This window comes from Pagrus pagrus (assembly GCF_965226575.1).
Source record: "Pagrus pagrus genome assembly, chromosome: 9".
Classification (NCBI taxonomy): Eukaryota; Metazoa; Chordata; class Actinopteri; order Spariformes; family Sparidae; genus Pagrus; species Pagrus pagrus.
In genome coordinates this window covers 2,428,450-2,454,238 of record NC_140193.1, presented here as the reverse complement: position 1 = coordinate 2,454,238, position 25,789 = coordinate 2,428,450, and positions in this window count along the sequence as shown.

Genomic DNA, 25,789 nt, shown 5'->3' with positions numbered 1-25,789 from the left:
AACATTAAGTACTTTTTCCTCAGAAGCCTCAGGGCGACTACATATTAGATGGGGATGATTTGTTTAGTTGGAAATACTGTTATACTATTATCTGCCGCCTTTTTCAGCTTCCTGCGCCGCCACGATCGTCAGCCTCAGAACAGAAGTGACCCGGAGCTGACTGGACTGGTGCCAGCAGAACTGTCTTCAGATTAATGTAGGGAAAACCAACGTGTGCAGGTCCAACAGTCCAGTCACCAGGATATAATGTTAGCAGTTAACGTTTCTGCAGAGCACAGATACGTCCATACGTGGCATATTGTGGTGACCACGACAGGTAGGCCATGATTGTTCTGCCTTTACCCAACCAGAACGTAAGCACAGCCCAAACAAAAGTTAATTAGCAACATAAAGAAACATCCAGTTCATCTTTGGTTTTGCAGAAACCTACTGAGCTAACATTAATCTGGTGATTGGGTTAGATGCAAACACTCTCCTTTACTAGTACACATCGGCGCTGGTGCTCACCTGAATAACAAACAGCACCGGACTGAGGATATAAATGCACAACATAAAGAAAAGATGCAGCAACCCCGACCGCTGACAGAACAAGACTTAACAGAAGGCCGAGAAGAAGGCCGGCTCTGCCCCCTCGACACAGTGATGGTGGTGTGAGGAAGGAGGGTGATGGCTGAGCTACCCTCCCTGATGGAGAACATGCTCCACCCCCGTGCAGTCCGCTCAGGCAGCTCCTCCGTCACTGACAGGACACTTCACTGAGATAGCAGCAGGTCCTTCCTTCCTTCCTGCTGCTTGTCTTAACAATCACCACTTCTGCTCCCAGAAGACCACACACACACTAAAAACCTGCAACATCACTGTGTACTAAACAATATCAATACTTCCCGTGTGCAGTAATGTGAATTATATTACATATCACTGTATTTCTGATCTCCTCCTCTTCTGCTGTAATGCTGCACATTTCCCCACTGAGGGATTAATAAGGGATTATCTTATCTCTTACCTTAAGTTACACACTGAACCCTGTTGAAACCAGGCTACAGTGAAGCTACAGGACTTAATGTAAATGGACTTTCTCGGTCTATCAGATTCACTCCAGGAGGACAGCAGCCTGCAGTCAGTGCTGTTCGGAACGGGAGAGGAAAAACAGATTAGGAGAGTTTCTGTGCGTAGGTATGTAGCAGCGTGGGTGAGTGTGTCTGAGAGTGACAAAGATAACAGAAGGAGAAAAAAACTGATAGACAATTGCAGGGCGACTCGGGCTCCCATTTCCTCCCCGTCCCCGGTGATTACCGCGGCCTACTCTTGTTTTTCTCTCCAGTCGTGAGCACATTGTCAAACAGCATCATCTCGCAGTCGCTCCGTCAACCCCTGCAGAAAGATGGAAAGATTTATGTAAACAACATCTAACACCTCGACGCGCTGGAGGGACAGACAAAGGCAGGAAAGAGTGAAAACGAGGCGGACTCATGAAAAGAAGCAGGACCGAAGCACATAATTCATACGCGAGCCTTGAGAGAAGTGAGATTACAGAACAATACACGTTTGATTTTCTCCCTCTGCTGGTTCATCTCTTATCAATCTGCTACTGTCGGCGCACAAGTACCCATTGTTCTTTGGTGAAGATCAGGAGTCAGAGTAGCGACAGACCACCTACCATCCATCCCGGAGCAGACAATAAACAAGGCAGGGCCCCCGTTTGAACGTTCTGACAGCATCCTGGCAACGCTGCGAGCCTTTACGAGTGCTAAAAGTGCTGTGTGAACAGTCTGGGCGAGCTAGGCCAGCAGCCAAAGTAGATGACACCGACAGACATTACTGCGTGTGTGCGAGGAATAAAATGTGTCTGCTGCAAAACCGTTTTCTTTCAGCGGCAGAAAGTAAAAACTTGATTGGGAACAGAGGTGCCTATTACAGTCAGAGGTAATAATAGGGTGGAGTGACGGCATGCATCACAGAAACAAAAAAAGAAAAAGTCCTCCTGGCAGGCATCTTGCCGTCGCAGGGCGTGTGTGTGTGTGTGTGTGTGTGTGTGTGAATGTGTGTCGGCAGGGGGGGAGTTATGTTGTTTGGGTGCTTATTTACTGCAGGAGATGGTAGCCAGGCATGCAAAAAGATGGAGAGGCGAAGCCAGCAGCAGTCTCACACAGACAGACAGACAGAATAAGTGTCTGATGATCAGTCTACCTCCTGTCACCTCCTCTACAGGCGCACTGACACTGCATTCGCTCCGGCTGCACTGTCTGAGAGAAAAACCTCTCCATTGTGTGAAATTGACGTGTCATGGCTGACTGAGGAACAAAATGCTTATTTTTTGATGAATCGGAGGGGCCGGTCGTCACTGTCCGTGCAGACTGCCGGACTGAAAAGGGACTAGTTTATTGTGTCACTGCGAGAGCAGAACGAGACAGGTGTCCTGCAAAATAGCGGTGGCAATCTCCTGAAGTCATTTAAAGGAAAATAGACTGTCCAAAAGCTTGAAGTATGTGGAGCAGGGGAACACTTAGAGGAAGATAGTTGGATGAAGTGAAAAGGAAGAAAGTTTTTGGTGAAAGTTGAACACAAACGATTCAGTCAAAGCACCACAGCGAAGGCCGACAGTCAGATAGTTTCATTTAACCCTTATTTAACCACGCAGACACGCTGGACGATTTCCATTTGGCTGCTCGTGTCTTACCTCCTCCCAGCTGAGATGCAATAATATCAGATATAAAGGCCCCTGATATAATCTATAACCTTATTTGGCTTGTGAGTACAACGCGCCTAATGTACTGTGAATCATCCATCATTCAGATTCTCCACAGCTGTAATATCTTTTTATTTGAGGACTAAATACAAAGTTATAGCCGCTGTTCGTGTCCTTGGGTACATGCAGGGGCGGCTGTAGCTCAGGAGGTCGCTGGTTCAAACCCCCGGCTCCCCACGCTGCATGTCGAAACATCCTTGAGCAAAATCCTGAACCCCAAATTTCTCCTGAATGTTTGTGTGAATGGCTGAACGTGACAAGTCTCTCTGAGCGGTCAGCAGACTGGAAAAGAGTTGTAGAAATGCAAGTCCATTTCTCCATTACAGTCAGACGGGCCAGGCTTCTGAACAATGAATGAAAATAGACATTACATGACTTCTTTAAGACCTCAGATCAGATTGAAGTTGTTGAAGACGGCTTCAAGCAGTAGTTTGATGTCATTATTGCTCTGGCCGTGATGAGTACAGTCTATACATGGTTGGGGAACCTGGTGAAGTCTAAGAAACTACTGACCTTTGATCGACGTGTTGAACCGACAGCTTTAAAACTAAACTTATATTTTTTACACTACTGATGCTTCACAGCCAGTTCTACTCACACACCTGTGAGTGTAATATACACAGTACATATTAATAGTACATATAAACGCAGTACTTTGCACTTTATGCACCGTATTATGTGGGCAGATTATAACAAACATCTTGTAGATTGTAGATGTGAACACTGAAGCAGGCGATGCTGAACACAGATTTGGGATTATCATTCTTGCAGAAGGTGAAAAAAAACTGTCCGAACTGAAACTTCTTGTGAGTTTAGCACAATAATATAACAGTACACATGTATCTGTGATGTAAACAACATTTTGGATCCGTCCACAAGATCCATCGTCTGTCCAAAGTTATTTTATTATCAAAAAGATTGTTTAGTTTAAGTAAATTCACAGTGTTTGATGAGACGAGTTAATTCAAGACTAAATAAGATGAGAGATAAGTCAGAACTTAATTAATCCTGAAGGCAAGTTTCATATATTGCTCCCAAAAACATTACAGTAACGTAATCTGGTTGCAAACAGCCCCGCAGCAGGTGACAGCAGCCAAACATAACTAATAACCTGTTTGTCAAATCGCATGTTTCATAGGCGTAAATCCAGGCAGGGCAGCGGGGACACAGTGATTTTTAAACACGACTATAATAAGTTCAATAATATAAATAAAAGCTCGGCACAGAAGCCTCCCAGCCAGCACACTTTACAGATGTACAAACACTGCAGTCACAACATGTCTGAAGTCATATTTAATAATTGATACATGTGTTGTCTGTGTGTTTGTCTGTGGCCGTGCGAGTATTATTCTTAAAGACAGACTCGTGTAGAAATGTAAATGTATTCTTTCAGCCTTTATTCAAAGGCTGTTTGATGATCCGCCTGCTGATTGGCTGTGTGAAGCCACACTGTCAACAGGAACTATTCTCCGTCGGAGATCCTCACAGTGGCAGTGACAGGCAGGATAATGCCGGCGTTACACCACATTTTGTTGCCTGTTGAAATATTTAAAGCAGACACAGTATTTGAAATTCTGACAAATACCTTTTTTGTTCCGGTCCGTTGAGTCAGGTTGTGTCTGCAGTCGCACGTTAGCGATCGCAGAGTATCATGCTACACCTGGAGCGGCCTGTCTGCTGTGTTTTGCTCACGTCCTCCTACTTGTCACCTGACATCATGTGAGCAGGAGATAACGTGCACTTTCTCTGTGTCGTGGGTGGTCTGTTTGTGTGTGTATGCATCACATATTTTTCCAACATGCACCTTTTAGGACTAGAACCCATGATACAGGATGACACATGGCTGTGAAATGTGAGGCCCTGTCAGACTCAATATCTCTTAATGCAGACTGGTATTAGCTCTAAGCTCCTGACTCATTTGCTCTGAGACGACTGTCTGACGTCTCTGACCTCCGATCTGCTCAGGATGCTTTGTGAAACCCTGCACGATGCAGGTATGCACACACACTCGCTTCCATCCAGCCTGCTACGAGCAACGTGTCATCGTGGAAGACAAACAAAGCGTGGGAATGAAACAATTACACAGTGCTGTCATTAATAATCTCAGTGACAACCCAGATGCTTTGCCATCGCTTGTACTTCTCGCGCCTTGTCAAAGCATATTAAAGGAGCATTGTGCGGCGCCACAATAGACGCCATTGTTCTCTTTTCAGCGCTGTCACACGGGGGCTGTAAACAGCAGGGTTGGCTTTTGATTTAGGCCTACTGCAGTGCTGCTCAGGTGCGGCTCGGAACGGGGAAATATGGGCAACCTTGTCACTTGGTATTGTTGAAGTCGCCGCCAAAGTCTGACTCAAGCAACCCGAGAACAATGAGCTGGTAAAGAGCTGAATGGAGGGAAGAGAGTCGGTGACCGCTCAACATTCAGCAACACTCAAGATCTGATCTGAACACGCTGTTTACAGTCAGCAGCCAATTACAGAGCTGGTTTATGTTCGGAAAAATAACAGGACGCAGGTTCATCCTCAACACATTGAGACATAAAATCAGGTTGTAATTTCCTAAAATGTTCAACAGATCAACAGACGGTTGTTTAAAGTCAAAGGCCTCATGTCGACTCCAGGCTAGCTGCTGTTAGCTTCTGTAAGTCAATGCATCGAACGTGCTTTTGGGCTTTAACATCAACATCTTTAGGTAATTGAAGTCAAAAGCAATTAATTTATTATCCCACAGAAACCCACTTAGTTTTAGCAGTGCAGCGTACCAGGAAGTACATCATTGTACATGTGGTTTTGGCTGCAACAACCAATCCAAGGATGTATTTTTAGTAACTTGCATTGTTGCAAAATGTCATTTTGAATGAGGTCCTCTAACTTCTCTAACAAAACCTGGAACTACTGGTGTCGCTTTATGGCTCTACAGAGAGAGAGAGACATATTTTACTGACACTGCAGCACAATGTGGTAAATCCCGGGCGCCATTTTTCAGAAAGTGTTCAGCCAATCACAGTGAAGCAAGACAACAATGGCTCGACAAAGAAAGAGAAGGCTTTGCCAAGACATGGTGTTGTTGCCGAGGTTGCACAAAAACTGGTAGATGCAAAAGTAAACACCTGTTCCTTCGGACATTTTGGACAATTTGGAAAATGTACCTGAATGAATCAAATGAAAAAAAGCCTTGTGTTTGAACACCAAGTCCAGGAGAAAGACACAAGTCTAAACTGAGTCCATATAAAAGTACCGGGTGGAAATAAATAGTGAAAATAAAAACGGAGGACGGTCAGAACTGCACTGGGCCGTATCACATGACTGTCGAGGTTGTGCACATGATGAAGAGACGTCCTGATGAACGCAACCTTTGTTTGAAACAACAATATAAGAAAAAGCTACTGACTGAAATCTGAGAAGCTCTCCGTCTCGTCAACATGCACCTTTGAGACACTAACTTCTGCTGCTCAGTTTCCGGTCTGCTGTCATCAAGGCTTCGATATCGGATCATTCCACAGCTGTGAAACATCAGAGAAGCTTTATTTCACACTGCACAAGCAATCAGGTGAAAACTGATTAAAGGTAACTGAGGAGGAAGGTCAGATGTTGGATGCTTTTTGGATAATGTGCTCACGATTGTCGACAGTCCTGGTTTCCAACATTGTTGCAGGTGCTGCTGAAATATTCAGAGGCGGGGCCGACTCTCTTCACTCCATCATTCTTCCCGTCTTTGTCCAAAGTGTCCATAAAATAAAGGCAGTAACATTTGGTGTGAAGCAGTCATGAACACACACACACATGCACACATTCGGTATGTCACGCCGCAGGACTCGTCCCTAACGAGTGGAGAGAAAGAGCAGAAATCTGCTCAGCATCTGTGATTACTCAACGCCGCCTGAGTCGTCAGCGTGTTGGGCTCGCCGGCAGAGAGATGGCCCCCGCCAGACGCAGGCTGTTATTCACCACCACGATCATTATTATCGTTATCAAAACCCTGTCGTGATTATGGACGGACACCCTGCAGACGAGCCATCTGTACTTCAGGTGGAAATCGATGGCGCTCTGGGTCGACTGTCAGCTCGCTGTAATGTCTTCAAAAGGTCCAAACGCTGTGAGAGGTGGAGGGAGAGAAAGAGACAAACAGTGACGGTGGGAAAAAAAAGAAAAGTGAGAGCGAGACAGAGAGAAGAGGGAAGAATGAAGAGCATTTACAAGTCAGACAGCCAGCGTTTAACTCACCTTTTATTTGGCTTAACAGAGAAGGAATTAGCCAGAGGGAGCGTTTGAGAAAGTACACAAGGAATATACACAGCTAATCACATGCTATTGAGAGACGTGTAAGTACTGTGTTATTCTGCTGTACATCCGAGGTGAACCGGGCCTCGGGCTGGACTGATGACGTTTGGATATGTTGCATTGAAGCTGCCTTCAGTATGTGTTCAATATGCTCGGTATTTTAATGATTTCCCCTCATGTCAGAGCTCAAACATACGGCAACGTCACTTCTACACCTGCAGTTTGGTTCAGTTGGTTCGAATTTGGTAGTAATTAACTCATTGGATAGTTTTTTGGGACTGTCATCTAAAGCTGAGCGAAGTCTACTGAACTGGCTATCGACACCGACTTCCTGTGAAGAAATATCCTCAGGTGTCCTACAAAATATCCACTCGTGTGACCAGAACTGCGGTCGGCTGTTTGCCAACCTTGTTGTCTGTAACTGTTGATTTGTTCCATAGTTATGTTACGTAAATGGTGATGATCTTTTCCTCAATCTCACCAAACTACGTCGGTTTCACAACGTTAATAACAGTCCAAGAGTCATAATATGTCATAAATCCTCAGTAAGCTTTATGTTGAAAGTCTAACTGGACATTACGTATTCATTATTGCTGACTGGACCGTCAGAACTAGGGTGGGAGGACCAAGCCACTGTATTTTGTACGAGCTGGGAGTGAGAACGTGTTGGTGTTGCAGCACCTGACTGAGGAGACTGTGTTTAATAATCTGTGGCACTCATGAAGAAATAATGTATTATGAGCAGCATCAGATGAGACCTTGTACGCTGTGAACAGTGATGGACGGGTTAAAAACAGGACAGTAATAACTAAGCGTATTGTTCTGTTTATCGTGGACGTGTTTGCTCTCTGCAGCCGGTGTTTGTCTGTGAAGGAGCTCCTCTCTGTAGCATCGCTGTACAACATGTTTGTTTACTTGTGTACAATATTTGTCAGCAATTATACAAAGACACACTTTATGTTAACACGACTGTGTTTTATTATACCGTCATCCATTATGGGTGAACAGCAACCTCCGCTAATTGGTGTCCACGAGAGGAGGGATAGTTGTTGAAAACACATTAATGAACACTCGCTGCTTACAAATGCTAAACAGAAGGACTTAAAGAGTGTGGAGTGAGTGTTAACGTGCAGAAACTTATAATGTCTCTGCAGATGTTTTAATATATCCAGATGACTGCATTTTTAAGAAATGTCCAACATTCACCTGATGTTTTATAAAAACATGACTACTGTGTGCGACCCTCAAATAAGTCCCCCTACTGAACCTGACCTGGGACCATGTATGAGCTCTCCTCTTCCTGCTCCGAGCGATTGACACAACAATGGCCTCTCTTTTTTTTCCACTGACAGAAGCGCTGACCGGCCATAATTTCCAGGTTTCCCACCACTCGTGCTGTCAGGAAGCAGGAAGAAGAGCCGCACGTGTCATAACAGGGCATCGCCGGGGTCTCGTCGGGATGGCTTTATAATGATGGTGGAGAGGAATCCGTTTGTTTGTCCTCATGGAAACAGCGTCAGTCGTTCAGTGACGGTGACAAACGAGCGGCGCGGCGCTCCTCGCGTAGCAGACGCGGCGTTTCCAACTTTTAAATTGCTGGGAAATTCTCACAGCGACGCAGAGTAAAGTACAAGGTGCAACTACGATCATGTTTTTAATCACGTGCCAGATATTTTAATTCCAGATGTTTGATTCCAGATGTCTGCACCGTCATTAAGATAAACTCCCCTCCGCTCGCTGCCGTCTGCCAGTCTGTCTGTCTCTGTCTTCAAATCTCTCTTCCTCTCTGCCCTTTCCCCCCTCACACATCAGTCCAACATGGCACTTATCTCAAACTTCAACCCGTCTCTACATCTTTTTTCTCCCTCTCCTCCCCCCGATGGCTTGACATTTCTGTCCGTCTGACAGATAAAGTAACTCCTCTCCCCCTCGTCCTCTCCTGCTCCCCCCCCCAGCACAACTGATATTATTCTGTTCTCTCTGCTCTGTCAGGGCCAGTCTGTGTCAGCGCTCCTTCATGTTTCATGACTGTCCCTTATCCCGTCTCCTCTTCCTCTCTCTCCTGGTTTTGGCTAATCCCACCACACACACACACACACACACACACACACACAGACACTGACGCACTCACAGCCACATAGTTTTTTCCTCCTGGACGCTGGCAGCAGCTCCTCTTCACGGCGAGGCCACGACAGTATTGTTCTTCTCAGCCAGAAGAATAACTGAGCCCATCCTGTGGCCCTGCAGCCTCGCTCTCTTTTATAACCTTGTTTTCTCTCTCAGGTGAAATATTTTCACACCAGCTCTGAGCCGGGGTAGATAGAGCCTCGCAGGGCGAGAGGTGACGAGCGTTTCCGGCTCTCGCTCGGCTCAGGCCCGGCGCTGTGCCCGAGCGCTGCAGATAACAGGCCGCCCCCGAGGAAAACAGGTAATCATTTAAACAGAGATTCGATGCCGTGTGCGTGTGTGTGTGTGTCTGTCTGTGTGAGTCAAAACATCAAAGGCCTCCGCTGTGCATGTATACAAGTGTACACAGTATCTGACACAAACAGGGTTAGAGCAACAATTTGTCTTGCATTAGTTTGCAGTCGGTTGAGCTTCAGCTACAGATGTCAACACGTATAAACATCCAGTGGCTGAGTTATAATATCACGTGTGCAGATACAGAACCAGAACCAGACTCAGGAGGCACAAACTGGGCTTTTTTTCCCGCCAATACGAGCCTTCATTTTGCAGGATATTGATCATGATGGTTCCCAAACAATCAATCAGATGTGATCATTAAAAAAAGAGAAAATAATAACTGCTGGTGCTCAAACCGGACTCTTACAGAATCATTCCTCGGGTCACTTCTGTCCTCTTTTGTTTGTATTTTGTGTGTTTTCTGGGTTTTGTGTTGTCTTTGTTCTGCTTCTCCGTCCACACCTGCACTGCATCTCCTTCGTTAGCCCGGCTCTGTTCCCGGCCTCATCAGCTCCTTCCTGCTCTCTTGGCTCCTGGGTTGTTTTTTTTAAACATTGATGACTATGACATTATTCTGCGAGGTCAAAGGACCATTAAAATAAACGCATTCAGACCCGGCCCAGCCTGAAGGCTGCATCAGAATATACATTGTGTATAGTGCATCAGATGTGACATTTTTTATTTATTTTGTCAGCAAAATTACACCAAAACTACAGAAAGCATTTCAGTTAAACTACGGAAGAGGACGAGTCTCAGCCCAGAATAGATGTCATTAACTTGTGGTTCTGGTCGGGATAAAGGGATGGATCAGGATGTTTTTCTCACTTTCTTCACCAGTGTGAGATGTTTTTCTACATTTATTTCTCAGGGAGTAAACGTGGATCTTGATGAGGATGATGATGTGTTTTCTCTGCTCTGTTTGTCCCTGTGTCTTTGTCCGTGTCGGTCCGGTGGGCGTGGTGATCCTCATGCTCAGCTGTCTGATTGGGCCTATCAGCACACCTGCTATCAATCCACTAATGGACCCTGCAGTCTATCAGCTTCAACCTTCCCCCACTCTGCACATGTTTGTGTCAGTCTCTGAATTGTGTATTCCTGCGTCCTCACATCCCAACCTTTCCCTCTGCTCAGCCTCACAACCTCCCCACTGCCTTCATAGTCGGACTTCCTCTTCCAGAGTCGGGTTCTGCATTTGGGTTCACCTGTTTGATCCAAACACTGAGACCTGTTGAGCTTATACTGGGGATAAACAGTTATGGTTAGTTAAAGATTTAGTGTGATACTGATACTGATACTATTAAGTTTAGTAAAGGGGACTGTTGGGTCTTGGTGGAAGTTTGCATGTTTGCTTTTTTTAAACTATATTTTTGTTTTGTTTAAAATGTCTCGTTACCAACAGCTGAGCTGAGACACTGAAGATATAACCAGTTCATATAATTGCAAAACTTTGCTGTACAGCTGATTATTTGTATTTATTAGCTGTAATTCCTATAAATATTTCAGTAAATAGACTTGATTATGTGTCGGGGCGTTCACTTATTCATGTTTAGTCTTCTGCCGTGTGGCTTTTATTCTTTTGTGGCTGCTATAATGTGACAGATTGAACTCACATGTCACAGATAATTACTGACCCTCACCTGTGCACAATGAAGCCTCATCACTGTTGTCAGAGATATTTAAAACACTCTTAAGGAAGGAGGAGCTGAAACATCACTACATGAATATATTGATGCTGAGCGGGATCATGTTTTTTTCATCATGTCTACATTTCCTGGTTTTCAAATCTGACCCACTTGAATTTGTAACTAAAGAGCTGTGATTGTGATTAATACAAGCTCGTCTGGAAGAATCAGCTAAGCGCCCACATTGATTGATCAGCCCGTCCATCATTCATGTGTCCTGCATTGTTATCTCCTCTTCGTCTTCTGTCTCACATCACAATACCTCTCTGTCTTCTCATCACCCTCATCACAGTGACACATGTTTAACTAAAGACGAACAGTCCATCACGCAGGTGTGTGTCGTCTACCTGCCAATTCATGTTAGCAGGCGCTGCTGCTGCTGCTGCAGCTGCATAATGGTTATGTCTGCACGTGGAGGGCAGTGTCGACTGTCTGTCTTCCTCGCTGCCTGTTTATCTTTTAACTCTGAGCGCTCACCGCTGATGGCAGACAGCGATATTGAAAACAGTATTCATCCGACAACAAAGAGCAGACAGACGGATGGGAAGTCCCTCGTTGTGGCTGGCGAGGCGATCACAAGTTTGAGCGGCTGATCCTGATTTCTAACATACTGCGTAATTACTGCTGTTAATTAATTATACTTCCTGTATTAAGGGGAAGTAATCATCGGATAATTGTCGAGCACTGTTTTTTAAATCATGCACAGATGTTTATCCAGACTTGTGTTGCAATTTTTATTCATTTCCTGTTTGCATTTTCTTCTTAATCAAAGCTGGAAGCAGTGTGACCTCCCGACATGTTCAGCAAAATCACAAGTACACAAAAAAACTTCTAATAACCAGTGTTTTTTTCTTATTAGCTGATGTTGTTCCGACGCTGCGACTCCTCTTTGTGGGTCGCTCTGCTTCTTGTTACTCCCTGATCAGTCTCAATAAATCACAGAGCGAGACACTTTGAGAAACGGCAGGACGGCGCTGCTCGCCTGACCGGCCCAGATTAAAGAGGAGGAGGAGGGAGGCCTCTTCACACACACAACTCAGTTAGCAAAGAGCAGAGGAAGAGAGCCTGACATCTAAATTACCCACAAAGCAGTGCAGATTAATCATTCATTCTTCGGCGAGCCCTGGCATGTACCTCCTGACACACAGACGCAGCTCTTCACATTCACACACACAAACACAAGCATGAACACACTGACACAGACGGCTGGAGAGGATTCATAACGTCTGTTAATCCTCAGATTTTATGTCTTCATTAAAGTGTGTCTGCAGTGCGCTCGTTGCACCGCTGTAGTTTGATTGTTGCTTGATTGCCGCCCTCTGATCATAAACATCCTAATCACTTGTTACACTTTCTGTTTGACTTTGACTGAAGTACGCACATCCACAAAAACAGAAACCTCTCACATCGCTGCGGTGACGTAGACGTGAAATCATTTTAGATAACGGCTCTTAGAGGCAGGCAGCCGAGGTGAGGCTAACGCAAACACGGGCGGGTGAAAAACACACACGGTTCAGTTGTGTTTGGACAGTCGTGGAAATTAGTCATTATATTCTCATAAAAGTATTCGTTCACCTCCCGACACAGAACCAAACACGGACTTCCTCATCTCTGTCTCTCACCAGCCTCTGATTGTTTCTCTGTTCCCGTCCGTTAAGACATTTAAGAAAACTCCTGGTATCCCGGGTGTGGCGGTCCAGTGTGTCGCCCTCCAGCTCCTATAAACTGCAGCAACCTGTGGATTTAATGCAGCATATGGAGTTTTTCTGTTTGTTTTTTATGCCAGAAGAATAAAGATGAAAATGGAAAAAGGAAAGTAATCCGGGAAAAAATGACGCTTCAGAATAAGTAACACAAAACAATGAATACGAGGTTTGTTGCTTGTGAATTGACAGACATAATAAGACTGAAACATCTACATCCTCTTCACATGGATACTGAAGCTGAGAGCCAAACCGGGCCTGTACCCGCAGCCTGATGACCCCTGACCTCACCTCACCCTGTCAGAATCCAACTGTTATTATCTAACTTGAGACGTTATTAGCTCAGAAGGTTAACGCAACACTGTTTCAGGAAGATGCATATATTCCCATTTCTTCAGTTGGTGTCTGAAACATGTCCGATCATCTAACGAGCGGTTCTGGACAGTCCACCCTCAAAAACACACTTTTCTTTACTTGGAAGAAGTTCTCATAGTGTTGTGGGGTTTTTTTTGGTTTTACAAGAGACTTAAAAAAGTGCAGAGCGACTGGTTGGTTAGACAAACGTCTACTTAACTTCCACGCCGTAGTTACAGACACGACACACAGCTGCTTCCCTGAGCGCTCAAATGATTTTTAAATCGCACGCCGCCAGCAAAACAGCATCAGCATCTGTCACATGTTACATCGGATGGTGCCAACGAAACGTTCTCCACTCGAAGGGGCTCCCGGACCGCGTGGTGCTCAGTTAGCACATCTTCAGTTGCTGTCCTCACATTTTTCTGCTGTGTTCACCTGGTTCATCATATATTCTGTTGCATGACGTCATGTTTCACTAATATAAAAGTACACTAAGCATCAGAGAGAGTTTAATCATGTGGGGCCTCTCAGCTCAGAGTCAATTATTCAAAACTCAGGAACATTACAACAACAAAGAAGTGAAACGCAGCCTCGTTACTGTGTGGTGAGATGTTGCAGAGAGGCGTCCCATTCAAAAACACAATTAAATATAGATCTGTGAAGTGACATGAATGGTGTTGAGAAGATTTGATAACGGTCAAATAAAAAGGAATTTAGAGTCTGTCCTTGTAACCTGGTAACACCAACACTGCGGATCGGACCTGGTTGGGAGACGAGCCGACACCTGAAACACATGTGAGCTCTCAGTCAGCAGCTCGACTCCTGAAGGTGCAGCAGGGCCTCACACATCAGCTCCCGTCCCTCTGATTGGATCTGAAGGAGACAAACTGAGAGACAAAGACACATGAGACAAGTTTGTCAACCTGTGTTTACTCCTTATCTGCCCCGAGGAGAACCGCAGCGCAGACAAAAGACAAGACGGTTTGAGTCAAAACAACAGGCCTCATCGCCGTCTGGACTCACTTCCTGTTTGTCGCTCACACGTCACTGCAGCCTCCGACGACAGACAGGTTGACATGTTGTACAGTCTGACTGAGTGCTGACAGCTGGAGGTGGATATCAAAGAGTTCGATCTCTTTCTGTTTGCATTGTGTTGAGTCTGAGCTTTACATCAGATTCAGATCAGATAACGTTCGTGAAAAAAACAGATGACGGATGTTGAACAGAAACTCCGACATGACTTCGCTCTCGTCTGTGGTTTAAAGTTCAGGTGAATGAAACTCCAGCTGCAGACGAGCGTTGACGTGGTGAGGTTAAAACCTGCCAGCTCAGGTTCACTGCAGAGAGTCGACCTGCTCCACGCTGCAGTGAGAGTCTAACTGTTGAGGAATCACTCCAACGCAAACAAACTTCCTTTTGATGATGAAGTAACTCGGTGTTAATGTCTGACAGGACGGCTGCTGCCAAACCCAGGTTTTTATTTTGCAACATGATGAAAAATCATTAAACTTCAGAACTTCACTCCGTTTTTTTTTTTGTTTCATTTCAAAGATGAATAATTTTTAAAGCTGTCCTCTTTCTCTCACATGCTTTTGTGCAATTTTTCCTTTTTTTTTAGCTTCCTTTTATCAAAAAACCTGCAAGATCCTGAACTTGAATTAAAGAACGCACCTGTTTAACAGTCCTAACCGGCTGTCTGGTTGCCAAAGAATGTGTTTAAATGTTTTATTGCTAAACTTTAAAGCACTGCACAACCTTGTACCTGGTGACGATGCACAACTTCTTGTCTTCTAACAGTTTCTTGTAGTCTCTCAGATATTCCAGAGTTCAGGATGAAGACACACTTTAGTTTATACGCCTGCAAAACTGACATTCCCAAGAATAGTAAGAAAAATGATTTGATATTAAATGATTAATGCAGTATCAAAAGTACAAGTAAGATATTTCACAGTATATACTGTGTATACTTTGGGTCAAGTGTTTACCCACTCGGCCGATTATCTGATTTGATATTCAGCATTTTTCCAATCATAGAAACAGTATTTGATTTATTTATTTGCCAATAACAAATGTGCCAATAACAAATTCATTCAAAAATATTTATTTTGGCTCTGATGCAGCATTTAATCTGCAAAGATAGAAAAGTAGTAGTTTAAATGTTTTTTCTGTGAAAATAAAGAAATAAAGAAACAATTGTCGGCGCTTTGGGTCAGAAAACTTTGCTATCTGACGACCTGGAGACTCAAAAATCAATTATCTTTCTCCAGAATCTGAATAAAATGACAATATTTACCTCAGATGTGGTGGAGTGAAAGTATAAAGTAACAGAAAATGAGAATACTCAAGTAAATGTACAACACTAAATATCACTCTTGGAGATCTTTTAATTGCTCACACACCTTCACACAACACTCACGTATATTTTACTTTGAAAAGTTTTACTGGGTCACGGCTGGCGGAGGCAGGTAATAAGGAGGTCAGGCGGCTTTAAAGCATGAACACTTAACCAGGAAGACACCGGAAATAGCTCTGATACCTGTGGAGATTAGGTGAGTTAATAATGTTCCAAATCTATGGAGATGTATTTTCTATGAATAGTCCCCCCACATGTATACACATCAGGACTAATTAATTAACCAGATGCACATAGTGGGTCAGGGGACGGACGATCACCGGCTTCAATTGAGGTTAATGAAGAGTAACTCGGTAACTCGTCAGATCCTAAACGACGGCGTGAGTGGAGAGCTGTTACCTGTTCTGACAGACGGTCCATTAAAACACTGGAGGAGGTGGAGGAGGTGCTGGAGGAGGAGGAGGAGGTGCTGGAGGAGGAGGAGGAGGAGGTGCTGGAGGAGGTGAGGCGGAGAAGAGAGAGCAGAGGACTGTGGAGCGACCCGTTCAAATGTGAAGGAAGAGGGATGAAACCTGCCGTCGTGACAGCTTTTTTAACCAAATACTAGTACTGTAGTCGCCTCATCCCCGACCCGACTCTGCAGCAGTCACGGTGTTTGTCAGAACATCTGAGGCCGGACGCGTCCATTGGGCCTCTTGTCAGGTGCCATGCTGCGACGTTTGCTAAAGTTTGGGTCGATTGAAGAAGTGAATGAACATTGTTCAGTCAGCAGTGAGTCTGAAAGAGACTGAAGTAAAGATATTATGTCGCCAGCTGCCTGATCAGAGATGAGAAAGAAGTGAGATGTCTCACTCCTCTGCAGCTTCCATCATCAGCTCCAGACAAAACATCGTCTAATTCAGACTGTTGTTGAAATGTGTGAGTCTGATGTAAATGATCTGCTGCTCCCAGTTCATCCAGCGTGTTCATGATGACACACATGAAAAAAACAGAAAGGCAAACTCGTCTCTCGTCAGTGAAAAAGGAGCTGATTGCCTATTTTTAACAGACGTATTAAGTGTTTAAAGAATCCGTGTCCACACGCTAATAATCATGTGAAGGTGGTATTAAAGTATCTGATATTTAAATATATTTAAGTATCGAGAGTAATTTTCTGTCTGTAAATATACTCAAGTGTGTAAGTGTGTGTGTGTGTGTGTGTGTGTGAATCAGCAGAGCTTATAAAACCTTTTTAAAGGTGTAATTTTCTTGACTGACATTATTGGGGAGGAAAAAATGCCAACTCTCAGCGTTCTGCTGAGGTCGATTCCTCTTCCAGCAGATAAAACGGAGGATAAAAGACGAACACGGGGAGAAATCTGTGATTTAACTAGTGTCCATTTTTATCATCCATTTTATAAAAAACAGCAGCCTCATTAAATCTGCATCACCCTGTGTATTTCATTACACAAAGAACAAGTGTCTTCACACCCCTGAAGCTTCTGACATGCCTCGAGTTGTTTGAAACGCTGAACAGAGGGAGTGAGTTCCTCTTCCTCTGAGACTAAACACCAGCAAACCACCGAATGTGATCGAGGCGAGCGTAGCCCTGCTGTCTGCCTCCCCCCCCCCCCCATTCACACAAACACACACACCGTGTATACTCGCACACTTTGACTTTAATCTCTCCAGACGTCACCACGGCCCCCGGTGGGAGGCATTTTGCTCTCATGACTCCCCTGCAGCCACCGACGTCGACCCCGCCCAGATGATTTTTGATAACGGTGTCGAAGCGGCACAGCAACGCTTTCTGTATATTTGTTCAGCCTCAGCCGGAGTGCAGAGGAAGGTGGGGACTGCGAGTCTTGTCACTGTGCGTTGGCCCACCTTCATTTTTCGACACGTGTTGGAAACTTTACTGACTGCAAAGCCGCAGCAGTACACACATCGCCTCGTAAAAGCGTGTGTTTATGGTGTTTTTTGGGAAAGACGGGGGCTGCTGGGAGCTTGTGAACACACAGCTGTGATTCAGGCCCAGAGAGGAGCATGAATCACTGTTTACTGTTGTCAGACTGACGGGGGTAAGGACCTGCAGCGGGCTACTGAGAGGCTAACGGATCTGAACATCTGTAATATTCACCATCCGCTGCTCACATCGACAGAAACTTGGAGTCATAATACTCCTCACAGATCAGGCTTGCATTAACATTATCCCGCAGAGCAGAGGGGTGAAGTTTACGACACGTTTTCCATTACATAACCAGCGTTTCCTCGCGCCTGGATCGGAGCATTTTCGGTCACTGCTCAGCTTGATGTATGCAAATAAAAAAGCTGGGCAGTGCGACTGAGGGCTAATTTCATTATAAAGCTTTAAGTAGATTAGTCACAACACAAATATCACAAACTTGTAAAACGGCCGTGAGTCAACAGCCACAGAGGTGCGTGGTGGCACCGAGACGCGGCGACGCCGCAGCTATAAAAAGATTTATGTTTTTTTCTTTATTATACGTTTCTGTTTGTGACATTGTGAAGATTTCTCTGGCTTCATGTACGGAGCGAATAAATACGAACCACTCAGTGAGATTAAAGGGAAACCACGCTGAACTTACACACATCAAACAGTTGTAAAATGTTTTTTGCTGCTAGAAAAGATCATCAGCAGTTTTAGGGTACTTGTACTGTACTTGAGTATTTTCCACTTTCTGCTACTTTATACTTCTTATACTTCTTTTCGGAGGCGCTACTGTACTTTTTACTCTACTACATTCATTTGGAAACTTAAGTATCTACTTACTTTGCAGACATTTTTAAGAAATGCTGATGCTGCATCTCTGACCCTGTAATTGTTTGAATTATTGAGCGTTTTCCCCTTTTTGTTCTGCCTTTTTTTAAAGGTGCAATATGTAAGAATTTTAATGTGACACAATCATAAAATTAACGAAAACATCGTTGACATTATATCAAAGACGTGTTTATAGCACTTGTATACACTCTGTTGCAACGATATCTACTGAAGTTAGCATGCTAGCCAGATAGCCTCGGTAAACACCCGCACTCCCCCAGTTGTCCAGCTAGCTGCACGGCTAACTGTGCTAACAACGAGCTAATAGTTGCCACAGTCATGTATAAACAGAATACAGTTAGCAGCAGTATGATTTCAACAGATCGCCAGTTCTTACATATTGCACTAAAATCAGTTAGAAATCATCTCACTCACCGTCACAGTAGCATTTATATTTTGTGTTCGCTCGTTCCAGCTCTTCATTGAAGCTACATGACGTTTATAATGAGTAAAATATTCAAACTCGGGGTACGCCTCATTCATATTTATGATATTAAGCTCATATTTGTCCCAGTGACCGACACTCAGGAGGGTTGTAGCCAGTTGAGGTTCAATTAAGTTAAACAAATCTTAATCAGAGTCACACAGTGATATTTACGGTGTTAATAAACAGAGTTATGAGTTATCATACTGTAATTTGCTGTTGACAAGTGTTGATTGGAGACTTGTTTGTCTGCTCAGAAAGCTGTTATAGCTGGCAGCTGCTCAGAACGAAACTTACTTCGATGGGTGTCGGCGTCCATGAGCACGAGCATTTTCACTTTAGCACTCAACCACTTAAATTAATGCTGATTATTTGGCTGTGCGCTATGAAAAAGTTCAGCTTATCGCCTCCTCAGATCAGCAAATTAAAACCACATTTTCTGTGTTTTTTTTCCATATCTGAGAGGAACCTGCTGTCGTTTACAATCTTCTAATCAAAAAAGTCAAAATAAGTGTGAATCCAGGACGTTCACAGCCGGCTGGTGTTGATCCCAGTTTTCGGCCTCGGGTGTAAAGAGGGGGAACTAAATAGCAGAAAGGCAAAGTTCCTGCTACAAGGATTAAGCACAATGCTTAACACCCCTGTTGAGGATAATAAGGTAGTTTCAATGCAACGCCACATTTACAAATCATGAACACTGGCTCGCACAAGCAGACACACACACACGGACACACACACAGCATCCACTGATCCATTCACACAATGGATTATTGCCTTATTCATAACAAAGACTCAGTGCGCTTATTCAAGATTGTAGATATTGGTGCGAGTCAATGCTGGCGTATTATCTCAGTGTCATTTAAATGCTGTTTTTTTCCCCCCCTCTTCCAGCGCAGCACAACAGCTTCATTGTTCCCCTCTTCATAACCGAGATTAAAGAAACGCTTTAAGTGGCTCCAGAATCGCCCGGCGGAGCCCATCGCTGGCTAAAATCATTGTTTTGGTGTAATTAATAGAAAATGAAGTAAGCCTTTTTCAATAAAGGAGTGAAGGACAGATAACAGGGACCACGGACACAAGATGCTATTGTTCCCCCTCGGCTTTTCACAGCCTTAAGAGGTACGCGAGCTTCACGCATGGAGGGCGGCGGTGGACGGGGACTGTAGGCTAACACAGCTGTGCAGATAACATTCAGCGACGCTGGAGTGGAAAGAGAGGAGCTGTCAGGTGGAGGAGGCGGACCGGGCCGGGCCGGCCAACCAGAGCCGGATAGCTTGGCTGCTGATTTTTTTGACGCCACGCTTATGACCACGAATGGCTGAAAGAAATGAAAAAACAAAAAAAAAAAAATGAAAAGCTGTTATATGTTTGCATTTCTATGTCACGGGGGAGGATTGGAAAGTGAAGGCCGGAGCTGTGTCTGACTATTTAGACTTTTTTTTGGACGTTTCTATGGAACAGTGGCAGCGAACAACACAGACTCACCTGTGAAAAGCAGAGCCAGGTTAAACCCTCATCTTGTGTCAGACGAGCTTAATGACACCGTGTTAAAGATATTGTGTTATTTTTTTTAAGCTGGGGGACTTTCCACACGCTATGCTTTAACACACACAGAGCAAACAGCACAGACAAGAATGCACTCACGTCAGCACACGCCTTGATGTTCAAAGACACATTTGACTGAAAGTGTAAAATGATTGCTCCTCAGTTTGAACCAATTATGGTGTGCATGATTGAAGCCATAAGAATCCCGGCGCTAACCTCAGGGGCATTTTTTTTTTCTCTTCTCTCTGTTTCTTTCTCATGCCTCGAGTGTGAGAGCGCAGCCTTCCTGTCTTTGTCTAAATTGAACCAGTAAAAACATAAAAGTAATCCACACTTTCCCATGCAAACAACAAGGCTGTCTGACGAATCAAGGAGCTACGCTAACAGCAGACGGCTGCACAGTTCGTATCCAAGGACATGTTTTGGTGGGTTTCTTTTCCCGTCTGACTCACAAGATGAATCTTTAAACGGCTCTGAATAAACAAGTGTACTTTCATACCCTTGTTTTATCCTCATTATCTCTTTTTTACCTCGCATACAGACAGTGCCGTACTGCCGAGGGAACTGAGTTCAGTTCAACACAGGGTCACAGAGGAAATGTTATGCGGGGGCTAGCATGTGAGTTAGCCTAGCTTGAGATGTATATTACGTTCGAGTGCGAGAACACAAAATGACTTTATATGAAACAGAAGCACCTTGTTTGGATTGAGGCAGTCGAGGTGAAAGTGATAATGGATGTTGCGGTTTTAGAAATGAGGAAGACGGTGAGAAAAAATACGCCACACACAAAGGAGGGGGTTTTCCAAAAGAAAATAGTCAATGAATAGCTCCCATTGTTTTTCTGTTTCCAAGTGCTGCTCAACATGAGAAGTTATTATAGAGAAATATTACTGTAGTGTGAGAAGATAAACAGTGAAGGTGAGTAAAGATGAATGATGTTGAGCACTTAATGTGCTCTTTTGTTGGTCTCGTATTCAACTAGCTAGCATCCCGTTCAACCACTGTCGTAACAACTGCTTGTATTGTTTGTACTTTCCAAAACAGACGATCCCATTTCTCACCATGATGGGTCAGTCAGTCATGCGGAGATGAGAAAACATTGACTTACTGACACTATGAATGTCGTCCGTGAGAAACTGAAGTCCACCGTTATCCTCATATATAAAGGATTATGTGTCCTCACCCACTTTTTCTTTTTATAGTTCTGTTTGTGCATAACCGACCCAAACCCGATTGAACTGCATTGTGTCCATTGTGTACACAACACATGCTCATCCCTAAAGGACTGATCCAGAAACATGCCCGTGAACCAGCGACACTTTGTCGTATGTTAGCAGTTGGTTAGGTTTAGGGGAACATTGTGGTTTGGGTTAAAATAAGTACGTTATCTCACTTCAAGCTACCTTACGTATGTGACGTAACTTCCCTTTAATAGTAAGTTAAAATAACTCGTCGACAAACAGTTGTACTCCAGGATGCTTGTTTGGATATGGACTTCTCACTCCTCTACTACTTTGCCTGACTTCCTCCTTTGCTGCCATAATAATTGCTACGACTGCTAGAGTTAAAAAGACGGATATGGGTCGTAATAAACTGCTCTCACAGTCGACCTATCTGGTCCTTTTCCTGACTGAGGACAGACTGTATGACCACAAGTGACAATGCAGCACTTGAGTCAAAGACATTTTTGTCCTAGTGGACACAATCAGTATCACAGGACACACACGGGCCCAAAATAACTTAAGGAAGTTCTGTAAACGTCTCGAACACCCCGAAGTAACTCATTTTATTATTTTATCCATGTGGTCCAATAACATCCTCAGTCACAGTTAGTAACTACAGTTAAATACATTGATTGCTTATAAATTATCTCTCTCCCACTTCTAAACTTACTTACGTACATTCACCTTCATGAGTTGGACCAATACGTTGTGATATTATTTATTTATATACCTGCTGCCTGAGTTAAAAGTTAAAGCGAGATTAATTTACATTTTATTGTTCTTCATTTCGAGCCATTTTTCATTTCAACTTCAACTCAGGATTTATATTTGAAAATAAAGTAACATTTTCTATCACATAATTACAATGTAGAGAAGACTGAGAGTCTTATATGTGCATGACTTCTGATTTAAATGCTTCTCTTATGAAACTCTACCTTTATAAAGCAGCACAGCAGAGCAGGTCAGACTGCAGGTATTGTTATGAAGTATGATTTTTTTTAAAAAGCAGCTAATGCTGTTTTGATTAGCTGTCAGCTGGCTGTCACATTTAGAGTTCGTGTGAGGTGAACTGTGCAGCAGGATGACAGCCTGTAGACGGAGGCGGCGGCTGGATGAACGTTAGCTATGTCACATAAATCAGCCGAGTGAAGACTTTATATCTCTAAAGTACGAAACAAACAAAAAGATGCCACAGCTGTTATAATTAGCACCAAAATAAAACATCTGGGCCGGTTCGTCTGTGCACCAGATGAGCACATCTCTCCGCCAGAACCTCCATCAATCACTGAAAAACATTTTAAAGCCGCTCCGGAGTCGTTCAGTGTGACTGACAACATGCCCGACTTCATCCGAGTCGTCCCGCTCGCTCCGCCCCTCTGGTATTTCAAACAGGTTATAAACAAACACTCATCTGCAGCTTCTGTTTTCTTCTTCAGGTCGAGCCTAGTATGAATGTGTGTACGTGTGTGTGTGTGTGTGTGCACGTTTTTAAAACATCCTCAGCTGTGAATTCATGAGGGTCGGATCCGTTACAGATAATAGCCCACATCTAGCAAGAAAAACACAACGTAACTAACAAAAATCCGACTACACGCTGCCAAGACCACTTCAGTACGGGTCCAGTTTCCCTCTTAAAAGGTTTCTCAACGATTTCAGGTGCCAAAGAAATTAGGAGGACATTCCCTGGCAGCGCGATGTGCATGGTGGTTGAGGCGAGGAGGAGGTTCTGGTGTATCTCACATCGCATGTACCCTCATTTCCGCAGCTTTGAATTTGATTTGTTGCATTTCTCCTGCTCTCTCGTTTCTCCTGCCACGATCCAGACTAATAAAGCGGCGACGCCTCTTATTACCCTCAACATTTCAGCTCCTTTTCCACTCGCCACTTTTGATTTGCTGCAGGCCTTCGGGCAGCGCTGGTGTCTCACCTTTGTACTGACTCTAGAAAATGCCGTCTGCTGTCGGAAAGCTGCGGGGGCCGTGAGACGATCCAGCGCCGCTGTGCTTTCGGGAGCCCAACTAAAAAGACGGAGCCCAGTCCAGCGTCCACATGCAAACAATGAACGTCGACCTTTCATCTCTCCGTCCCTTCATTCCAGCTTCATGCCCTCTGCCGAACCGTCCACTGGCAGGAGGTTTGGAGGAGAGAAGAGAGGAGATGCAGAGGGAGGAGACGAGAATGAAAGGGAAGGCCAAACCTCACCTGCAGCAAAGAACCTCGCCAGAACTTAACCTGAAGCATTTTTACACCACAGAAAATGTGGAGGGGAAATTGGGCAACCAGAAAAAAGGCCTTTCCCATAACTGAAGCCAATTTTTCAGAACTTCAAAGCTGAGGAAGCGATGCAAGGAGGGCACGGACGGGAGGAGAGAGCAGTCTGCAGCGGGAGGAAATGGTAGCAGTGAGGATATATACTCAAGTACTGGTCACATTTGAGGTACTTGTACTGTAAGTGTGTATTTCCCTTTTATACTAAATCTACATCTGAGAGGTAAATACTGTGAGATTCCTGGACCACGAGCGCCGTAAAGGCTTGAAAAGCTGCAGCAGTTAAAATAGAAACACTCAAATGTTTCAGATGCAGTAATCCTCAGTGATTCATCATCTATCACATTAAAGGTCTGGGGCTGGATAGGATGGCGTCTGGGTCCAAACCCAGCCAGCGGTTCTGCCTGTTAGTGATCCCCTGGGAGGGTGGGGAGGGATGGAAGGCCAACAAGGGGACGTATTTGGATTTTCGTTCCCGTTTGTTGCATTTATCAGACAGCTTCAGTGAATAGTTACTTCAAGATCAAGATCGTGGTGCATTTTAAAGATTAAACCGTCGTCCCAACGTTTCTGACCTTTAACAGAAAAAGCAGCATCTTGTTTCAACTGTCTGAGTTGTTGGCACTTCCAGTATTCAGAGGTTTCCCTTCCAAACTTTCCAGTGGTTTCAGTTAATGAATTGCCGATGGACCCGAAGAGGTCGAACGATTCAATATTTCACAAAAACAAAACAGAAAACTAAAAAAAAGAAATGGAAGCAGAACTGTGTCTCCCATTAACCATCTCACGAACCCTCAGATTCATCTTGTGCCGCTTTGGAGACGTCCGACCCGCTACAGCAAACATCACAGCTCAGTCACAGGGATTACAAGTACTTTTACTTTGATACTTTGAGGAGAGACACCACAGGTAATATTCAGATTTTTGGCTCGTCTTCTTTCACACTCAAAATACACTTTTAGGTGTTTATTTCAGTTCAGATTTCTGTTCTGGAAAAATACTGCATATTAATTAGAGAGCAAAACTTTCATGTTTAAACATAAAATATCAGAAAGCTTGTGTACAAAAAGTACTTTCAAAAGTAGTTTCATGCAGATATTTATTAGTTAAACTCTGAGAAATCTTCACTTCAGCAGCACCTACACACACCTAACTTTACAGCTTTATTCCTATCTATATTCAGAAGGTTTCAGCAGAGTGGTTTGTTCATGGAGCATTCACAGCCTGATTTATACATTTAATGCCAAAAAACATCCCACAAAATGTAGATTTTATGGCTGTTAAATGTATTTTCTGATTTATGGAGTGGAAAAAAGGAGATATCCAAAATTCCCTCAGTAAAAACCTTTGACTTTAATATGACAACAACATGAAACAAGAAGTTTGGATGTGGCTTCATTCAATGTTCTGGATATGAGTGCAAATTAGTGCATTTTTAATTATACAGTGCCTCATTTGCATACTTTAATATAACATTATAGAAAATGTGTAATTAAAATAATGACATAATATTCAACCTAAGTAGCAGGAATCTACTTTATATGTTGTCGTACTGACGTGTCGGAGTACTTCTTCATTTAGCGCTGGTAGTTTGGGAGTTGGGTGCAGGGGGGAGGAGGTGGGAGACAGCGGTGGCAGGGGAGGAGGCGGGAGACAGCGGGGGGAGGGGAGGTGGATAGTGGGAGGGGGTTTTCTGGCTCATACCATCCCGGGGAGAAGGGTAAGCCTCCTGCTAGAGCGGAGAGCAATCATGCATTTCTGATTTTTAATTAATGGAAATGATTGCCAAGCTCTCTGCTCTGCTCTGTCTGTCTCTTTATCAATCAATCACGATAAGCCTTTAACTGCGCTTTGTGTGAGTCACTGCGTCCTTCCACCGAGGAGAAAAAAGAAAAACGTTTAAGAGAATGCCGGGAAGAGA